This window comes from Amblyomma americanum, chromosome 1 (assembly GCF_052857255.1).
Source record: "Amblyomma americanum isolate KBUSLIRL-KWMA chromosome 1, ASM5285725v1, whole genome shotgun sequence".
NCBI lineage: Eukaryota > Metazoa > Arthropoda > Arachnida > Ixodida > Ixodidae > Amblyomma > Amblyomma americanum.
In genome coordinates this window covers 127,274,324-127,284,140 of record NC_135497.1, presented here as the reverse complement: position 1 = coordinate 127,284,140, position 9,817 = coordinate 127,274,324, and the positions used below count along the sequence as shown (strand labels likewise).

The window sequence follows — 9,817 nt, the reverse complement described above, 5'->3', positions numbered from 1 at the left end:
GCAGGTTCAACTTCAGAGTGTCACTGCGGTCCTGGGCAAGTCCGGTTTTTCCGGCTGCCTGTCTTTGCGAGAAAAAAATTTGCTTGAGCAATATTTCGCAACGCTAGCTGTTCTTTAGTGTGCTCGGTTTGGGCCAGTACCTTTTGCGTTCGGAAAATAACACGTTCTGGTAATTTTAACGTGCTCTGTTTCGACTTTGCATTTCAAAAGACTATTTAGAGCACAGCATAGCTCATCGATGCGATTCGTGTACGCGCGGCAAAGCAAACTGTTGTATGAAGTCTGTTTTGTGTTTCGAAGCGAGCGCGTCACAACCTTTTGTGGTTTTAACATTAGTGAGGTAGTCTGGCTTCCTATGGTTGGTAAATTAGACACACTTAGGCGTCTTTCTGCGGATCATTGCAAGGCATTCACCTCAAATTCATTCAGAATTATCAATATTTCGGCTCTTCATGATTTGGTTTTAGGGAATGAACAGCCTCTTAGATCACGGGAAGCCCGTTCAGAAAAAAGAATGATAGTAATAATAAAGTTGAAAGTTAAATTACATCTCAAATATTACTATCGAAAAACCAGTGGGAAATCAAGTCCGTACGTAGGAGCGCGTTCGTTTACGTTTTTTTCATGATTATTAAAAATTATGAACAGCCGCAGGAAAACTGCAAAAGGGAGAGCATACAATCCTGCGTGTTCTGACGCCCTCTTTCCGTTCTCTCAGGGGCTACCTGAGCTTGGGATAGAGAATGTCTTAATCACGGCGAAATCTGAGATGCAGTAAGCGTGCCTTGAGCCTTAACACCAAACGAATTCAATGCTTCCAGTTCTTTACGTTGAAGAAAAGCGGAATGAGTCAAAATGAGGCACAGGAATGAGATAAGTTTTTGCAAACTACGCTTGTCTCGATTACTTCCTTGTCAGGATTTCGTAGAGAGAACGTTCTGCGTTCTTGCTTGCGCGATTATGAACTAGCAAATCACGAATCTCTTATATGTACACCAAAAGGGAATGCAAGTATTAAATTTAAAGCAATTACTGTTCTTCCGCTCTTGGCTCATTCAACTCGCATCTCACTGGCAGACACAATGCGATGATGAAAATGTTTTTTATTTTGCAGGCCGTACTGAAAGGTGAGTATGATTTATGGAATGGTTCGCACGGGGGTAGCGGTAGCGGAGATTCGCTTGCTTACCACGAATGAGGAACCCCCGAGCCGAAAGTAGCAAGTATATATAGCGTGGAAGAAGATATTTGTCCAAGGCTGAAAAACTGGCCGAGCTAGACTTGGTTAATATTTGTAATAGGGGACATATGGGAGCGCCTACAACAAATAAGAGTGCAACGAAAAGAATCAAATGCTCTGCAGTCGGATACAACTTTGTCTGCATTGACCTCCCTACCCCCCCCCCCCCCACCCCTCTCGCCGGACAGGAAGGGGAGCGCTAAAGTTAAGAGGAAAACGAAGCACTTTTTTGAGTTTTGTATCTTCATTCTCTGCTGCAGGTCGCGTGACAGAAGGGTTTAGCGACCATAACTCGGCCGTGGCTTCAGACGAGTCCATGATGTGGTGCCCTGGGCGTTCATTTTTGTTTTGCTCATTTGCGTTGTGTCTGCTGGTTGAGCGATGCGACTGCTCAGTAGTGCATCCTACACCCGTGCGCGACGCTGTCACGAACGATTATTCGAGAGCCAACGTAAGAAAAGACGTGCTCATAGGAGATCGTCCCGGCGTCGTTCTTCATGTCACGCATTCTTGGCGTCAAATTTCAAGCGATGTACTGTAAATGAGCATTCGAACTCAGTATTAAGTGTTATTCTGATTGCTAGGTGCTATTACAGTGTCGTAGAGAGTTTTATTTTACAGTGTCTGCACAACGTTGATTCTTGTGAATGTTTCTTTACCCAGCATTCTGCACTGTCCAAGACCATTCTGTCAGGTAAGTAAAAAAGCGCTACCTCCGTTCGGAAAAGGCTGCGTGTGTATTGACTGGGGCATCCTGATGGATATAGAATGTGATATGGTCATCCAGCTTAGGCTGCGCTTACAATGGTAAGAAACATTCGTGTTACGATTGTAGTTCTAGGATGTGACTCCTCCTAGTGTTCCTATATGCATAACAGGAAAACTACTCCGGCCAAGCCGCGCCTCCGACCTATGCCACCCCGCTTCCCTTATTCCTTGGCGTGCAGTCGTGCTTCTCACAAATAAGCGTGACGAGTAATTGGATCGCACTAACGCGATGTGTATTTATTTTGCTTTCTCTGCTTCAGCAATACCTCTCCCAACTTTTCTGAAACCGCAGTAGAAAAGATTGGGGCCAGCCTCTGATCTGTGATCTACCACGACCTCAACTGAGAGTGTACGTCGGCCAAGGCAATTCTGCGATTCTTAACTTGGGGGCTTCAATATAAAGATTTAGTTCATAATTCATTCTTGAGTTTTAATAAATGTTTAGATGCTACATATCGATGTGATTATTTCCTGAGTGGTGCTATTCACCTGCTGTTTTCAGCTGCCGATGTATACAGTTCTGTCATATTTCCCCATGAGAGGCATAGATAGGTCTGCATAAGTGCTCGGATTCTTCATTACATATTCTTTGTGGGTTTATATTACAGGTGGAAACAGCGTTTTCTATATAATTTTTCTCATCATTGTTCGATGTGAATCTATGCCTTCATGCACGGGCTTCATAAATTATGCGATTAAATAATTGGTAACTCGGGTTCAAACCCGACCGCGGCGGCTACGTATTTATGGAGGAAAAACGCTAATGCGCCCGTGTGCTGTGCGATGTCAGTGCACGTTAAAGATCCCCAGGTGGTTGAAATTATTCCGGAGCCCTCCACTACGGCACCTCTTTATTCCTTTCTTCTTTCACTCCCTCCTTAATTCCTTCCCTTACGGCGCGGTTCAGGTGTCCAACGATATATGAGACAGATACTGTGCCATTTCATTTCCCCCAAAACCAATTATTATTATTATTAATAATTGGGAACACTAAAGGCTGCAGTCATATGCATAAAAATTCTCCGCAAGAATACATCAAAAACACTTGAATGCACAATAATCAAATAAAAACATAAAGAGCAAGGATCGATAAAAAATAGGAGGAAAGCTTCTTGGATAAACTCTACAAAGACGCTTCACAAGATTACATCAGAAATGCACTCATCCAGTGGACCTCATAAAATGTACGGCAAATTTTCTACACCAATAAAACAAAGACTAGACTCGTTAAATTACTGCATCAGAAATTCGACAATCTGATGCGGCATGAACAGATCAGAAATGGGCACATCAAGTGCACGTCAAAAAATCAGCGGCATATCTTCTGTGTCAACTCGACAGAAATTAAACACATCGTTTAACCAGGAACTCCGCAGAAGGATGCATCATAAGCTCATCACAAATATAGGCATCAAGTGGATATCTGAATATCGGCGGAAAATTTTCTGGAACAACTTTACAGAAATTCATCACATGATATCACAAGAAACTCATCAAAAGTATTCATCATAGGCTCGCCAGAAATGTTGCTATCAAGTGGAAATCGGAAAATCTACAGCAAATTATCTGGAGAAACTCGTCGAGAGCTCCACACAAAGATCACGAAAGCTACAGAGCATGCTTCACTTGATGCGATTGAGCAAAAAGAATTTTGCAGAAACCCCATAAATTTTTGTAACGGCTGTTCCTCCGGCAGTGTCCCTAAGAGCTTGCCCATCATGGCTGTGTCCTGCGCGATTCCAGAGGTCACGGAAAAGTAGAGGTCGACGTTGAAGATGTACTTTTGAGGGTATATGGCGGAGAGGAACTTGACGAGAGTGTTGCCCGTCCCGTCCAGCCCGTGCAGAATCACCTCGGTGTCAGGATCTCGGTGAATGCCAGTTTAGAAGAGTCGATGCTCTTCATGACAAATCACTGCTGGACTGTTTACCCATTCTTTAACGTATGCTATCATTTGGATTCGCCAACATAAGTCCCCTCTCTATTCTAGTGCTCTACGATGGACTTTAAATCACCGTCCTCTCCATGTCCCGCGCCCTGTGGTGGTGTCCCTCAAGAGCGCGTTTATTAACAAGTTAACGGAAGGAAGGAAAATACACGCATATGACTATCAAAGCGCATAAGCGCAATTTTATTGCTTCAGCCGCCATTTGGCGGCCACTGCACTTATGTAATCGACGACGCAGCTCCGTCAGCCGCTAATTGGCAGGAGGAGCTGCAGGGGCGGGGGACGCGGCAGCAGGAGGAGAAGCGGCTGCAGCTGCAGGAGGAGAAGCGGAAGCAGCAGCAGGAGAAGTGGCAGCAGCAGCAGGAGAAGCGGCCGCAGCAGGAGGTGAAGCGACGGCATTGGGGGAAGCAGCAGCGGCAGGACTAGCGGCAGGGGCAGGGTTGTTGGCCGCGATGAACTCCTGGTGCTTCGGTTCGTCCTCCTCGCTCAGGTCGGCCGTAAAGAGGGGAGCCACCTTGTCCATGTCCGCCTTGGTCATATGGCTGAGTCTCTCGGAATTTTCTTTGATCTCGATCGCCTCAATTTTGTGGAAGTTGCGCGCGAGCGCGCAGCGAATGATGCGCAGGAGCTGGTAGCGCGTGAAGCGGTTGGTGTTCTTGGCCAGGCTCCCGATATCGCCGGCGCAGTAAGAGGGGACACGTAGCTTGAACAGCTCCACCTTGATGATGGCCTTGCGCGCCTCTTCGCTCTCTGGAATGGGGACGTTGATCTTGGCCTCGAAGGTGATCCGCATGTCCTCTGCGATGAGCCATGGCTGGGACGCCGTCGCGATGACCACTTCCTTGTACTCCTTCTTCTCAACCAGCTCCTTCATATAGGCCAGAAGCTCGGCTTTAACGGCATCGACCACGGGCTTCTTGGCTTCCGGGGCCTCAGGCAAATACAGCCGGTCCAGGCCCTCGAGGATGAGCACAGCGGTGTTGTACTTCATGTAGTTCCTCACGAGCATCCTAGTCATCAAGGCAGGGTCATAAGTGAGGCCGCCAATCACGAAGAAGTCGAGGTCGACGATAAAGATGAACTTCTCGGGATACTTGACGTAGAGAGACTTGACGAGCAGCGATTTTCCCGTCCCGTGCGGCCCGTACGGAAGTATGGTCGACGCGGCCTTCGCCTTAGGGTCAGCCAGGATCTGGGTGAGCAGGAGCTTGGCAGGGTCGATACCTTGCATGTCGTCGCAGAAGTTTATTTTCTTGCCGGAAGTAACGGTTCCAGCAGCCGTGCATCATGGGGGAAGGACCTGAAAGCAATACAAACGGTCAGTATAGAAATGGAGGTCGACATTACATAGAAAAAAGTATTGATTTGTACGCCTTACAACCATTCTTATTTTTCTTCACAAGTGGAGTCAAACCCACACACGGCTAAACTTTCTCTGTTTCTGCTGTGTTTCGACGTCTTATATATTTCGATAACTAAGTGAATTCTCTCATCAGCCTAACTGGGCGGCTTAAAGAAATTGATCATGATGCAGACTTTTTAGCCACATAATGGAAAGGTAAACCCCTCGTTGGTTCGTAGAGCCAAAGATCACCTGGATAACCTCCACAATATCCGTGTGCGCTTGGGAGGAGGCGCTTTCGTGTAGTGTCCAGAAAAGCTGGCCCTTCTTCAGAGGTGGGAGGGGACAGCAAGAGTCGAAATCTTTCTTTGTTCCCTTTTTACTTCTCCGTGTTTTGTTTACTGGTCAGAAGGTGACAGTTTTCCTTTGGAGAACTTGCCTTCTTGAACAAATTTTACCTTTAAAGCTGGAGCCTGAATAAGGCTTTTTGGGGGACTTTTGTTGCTCGCGCTCACTACTTTCCATTATGCTTCGAGCAAATATTTGAATCGTTTCAAAGCTGTTCTTTTGTTTACCATTGCTCACTTTTACTCACGAAGTTGTATGGCGGCATAGCAGCGGTGTGTCAAAGCATTTTGTTCCAGGAAAAAAAAAAGACTCCAAGCCAGTACTTTATTCCTTAGCTCCGATACTGGACTGAAAAACTTGCTTTGAATAGGCCAGTAATTTAGCCTGCTTTCAGTAGGAAAGTATATAAGGAAAAAGGCAGTAGCGTGTTTGTTGAAGAGGCGTGTTTATCATATACCTGCTCGGCGCGTTATGGGGAGAAATGTAAGTCTCCCCAAACAGGAAAAGAACATTTACTTGAAAGCAAGCGACCCAGGGCGACATCGTGATTCATGTGCAGAATCACTTGATTGAGAATGAAATATGGTTGTATGAGATGGTTGGCAGCTGATCATCCAGGAAAACAGGAAATGACTAAGGAGGTACTTTTTCTTGTGCAGTGCGCATAACTGCATGGTAGTAGTGATAGCGTAACTCAGATCGAGTTGCCCAGAGAAACTTAACGGTATATTATTAAAAAACGGGTTTCCATTATTGTTAGGGCACGGGGTGAAGTTCCGCAGCAAATGCACTTATTTGCAGACATACAAGGTCTGCGACAAAACGAACACAACGTTTGAGACTTTTCGTTATCGATGGTTCTTCCTTGCACTTGACGCTATACACGTCGTGCCCTCAATTTACGTGTTTCATCGAGTTACCTTTTTTTACCTCGAGTTACCTCGAGCCATCTTCCGCACATACTGCTCGGTCCCTCAACCTCTTCGCGGTGACTGCTTAACTCAGCAGCGCTCGCTCACCTGGGAGAGAACGGCGATCTGGTGGATTTTCTTCATCTCTGGCATTCCTTCGACTACCACGTCCTCGTGCGCGTCACTGCCGAAGAACGCCTTGAGCTGCTGCGCCCGCTCGATGAACGTGGCGCACGAGTTTCCAATGAGCAGTGCCGCGTTCAGGTAGGACTCCATGGCCTTGCGGTAGAGACGGATGGCGTTGGCGCACTGCTCCTTGTTGTCCGCTGCGTGCACCTGCTTGGACAGGTCCACGGCCTGCTTGATGTCGTTGATGAGCGTCACCGGAATCACCATGGCACCGCCCTGGGTTTGGAACACGACGACGACCGGACTCGAGCCTCCAACACTTCTACGGTCCACTCAGCGCGTCAAGCTAACGCGCAAACGCGAACTTCGTCGTTCTCACAGTGATTTGAGTGGGTATGTGCCAGCAACGTCTGAGGCCTTCCTTCCTTCCTATGCACTGCGGCATCTGCAGCCAACGACAAAAATACAGATCACCAGTGCTAGTTTTTGTCTTGTCACTTCTTTGGGGGATTACTTTTGTTGTTCCCGACGAAACACACATGCTGATTCATACTCTGAAATAACTGAAATAATGACAAGAGAAAATTGTACAGCTCGCGCCGGTCTGCTACTGAATGACGCCATTCATGAGTGAGCGAAGATAAAGAGAAATTTGTTCAGTTTTCAAAGAACATAGCGACAGAAAAACAAAAAAACTGGTGGTCAGTGATGCGAGGTCAGCTAAATATCTTCCGCTTAAGAGGAAAAACAAGGCACGACCTACGAAACTAGATTTCTGCTTTAGACGTGTGAAATATGCCAGTGTGAACACACTTACCCAAACAGGAAGAAAAACAAGCGACCGAAAAACAAAAATTATTTGCAGGGTTTCACATTACAGCGGAGTCAATTGGCGATGACCAGGATCAGGTGTTCTGACAATGTGGGCCCTGACAGACGCATGGGCACCTCTAAATGATGTAGGGAGAAAAGAAAACCTGGATAGAAAAATGTTGTCCAAAGTGTGATCTCAGCTACGGAACTGTGATGCGCAATCTATGAACACAGCGCAGAGTTGGTGCTTCAAGATAGAGAGCAAGAAACGGCCTGCAATACCTGTTATATTTTCTAAAACGCGCGTTACTGCAGCGAGGGTAAGCTTGCCACTAAGCCCAGTTCAGGAGTCTTCCAAAGAGAGAATTGTCATCATTCGGGGGGGTCTACTCACTTTTAGCAGAGCTGTATGAGCAGAAAAAGGACCATATCATGCTATTTGTCTCGGAGCTTCTTTTGCAGCTGATCTGGCGTGCATTTGCTTTACAGACAACCACTTTCGATTGCACTGATATTTTATGGCCCTCAATGACGTCTACAAATACCTATCGGTGGCATGAAATCTGGCGGAAGCAGCTTTAACAGTTAATCCGGTGGGCGGGTTGTGATGACTCCGCAAGGTCAGGTGATCAATGATGACTTGACAAGGTATCGTGACAAGCCCATTTTTTTTGTCCATGGCAGGTTCCTCGAATATTGTGCTGAGCAGAATCTTGCGCCCCAGGTAAGGCATAGGGGGGCCACCCTCTGTTTATAAGGCGGCCCTACCTACCAAGGCCGAATTCTCGCACGTAGCGCCGAACGACGACGCCGTATTTTCTGAAGAACGGGAGCCTTAACACGTTCGCGCTAATATTTCGTTAGCCCACACCTTGCATGTGTTTAGTGAGTAAGCACTAATCCAAATTGTACCAAGCCCGAGCAAAATCGTCCGTTGTCTGTTAGCATTGTCCGCATTGTCTGTTTGCCTAGCGCGAGCACTCCGTCCCGCGGCACTGCCCGCTCTTCGCCGTATTCTACGTAGCACTAATCTGCGCTTTCGCGCTGATTCGAATGTATTAAACATTTTGTGTAGCTTATTTTTTTGTGTGCGGCGTCCGATAAACGATAAGAACACTTCAACTTTTCATAGTAATACATAACTAGAAATTATGATCTACATAGTGATGGAAATCAGTAGTAAAAGGCTGCCAACTGACAGCCTAATAAACCACGGGCACTACACATAGTTCACAATCCGTCATAGCCGCGAACATTAGGCCTAAAAGGCCATGGTTTGGTACAACGGGGGAAAACCTAAAAAAAAAAACTAGTAAGCTTGTTCACAACACGTACTTAGTGAGAACAATGAAAATAATAAGGCGTAAATATTTCAGTTTTTGGCGAACGAAGCATAACAACGTTATCAGGCATGCGCCAAGCATGATCTGTAATTTTACCTTTTACCGCTAGGAAACTTCTGGATTAAGCATCAAAATTGCGCGTGTCCGTGAGGAGTACCTTGCACCATCAACTTTAGCTCCATTACGTCAAACCTCGCTAAATTTGGCAGTGACTGATGCAGAGCACGCATGTGTATCGTCCCACACTGATGGAGGCTCAAATTTTGTCGTGCTTTTCCTGTCTTCGTCCGACGCCCGCCTGACGTTCACGGAAGCATGAAAACGGCCTCCATCCATCGGCCATTGCATGCCTGTGAGTTCTATTTTTGCGTACTTAACGCTTCACCGTGCCCCTGGGAACACTTACATCGTTTCTTTACTCGGCATTACAAGCTGGTACCGGAACTGCAGACTAGAAAAGTACCCATATTTGGAACAATAACAAAAATATGCGTTTCTCATGAAACAAGATGCAACGTGCCGCTTTCTCGCAGTCGTCATATTCTTGGGAAGTAGTTCCTCAATTTTTTTGTTCACATTTTTTCTTCGGGCTTACTTATGGGCGTCTGTCCCCCTATGCGCCAGAAAAAAAGACAAAAACTAAACAACCTTGATACCACTGCCATGACGTACATTTTGTACAGGCCGGAAATTGCAAGACAGTATTTTTCGTGCTCATTTCTTGCGTTTTTTTGCACGTAAGATGAGTTTTTGCGAGCGCAAAGGACCTTGTGCGATGTGAAAGACATGAATATAGAGAGTTGCAAAGGCTGCGGCGCTCTCGAGCATATCTTCACTTGGTGTACTCAACGTCGCGCCTCAGGGCTTTTCTCTCAAATTTCCCCATCCAGGGTGCCTTGTCGGAAGTCTCGAAGAGTTCTGATGGCGCCCTGCGTGTCGCTCGTGCCATATTTTCTACTTTTCCCCGGTGTGTGG

General features: G+C 46.5%; 1 pseudogene across 1 annotated transcript; it reads right to left on the bottom strand.

The window, feature by feature from the left end:
* Window positions 1-4,112: 4,112 nt before the first annotated feature.
* LOC144135886 (uncharacterized) lies at window positions 4,113-7,024 on the bottom strand (annotated as a pseudogene). Its single transcript, XR_013315560.1, has 2 exons — window positions 6,666-7,024; window positions 4,113-5,256 (listed from the first exon to the last, which is right to left on the bottom strand). The product of XR_013315560.1 is annotated as an uncharacterized LOC144135886 (transcript).
* Window positions 7,025-9,817: the final 2,793 nt, after the last annotated feature.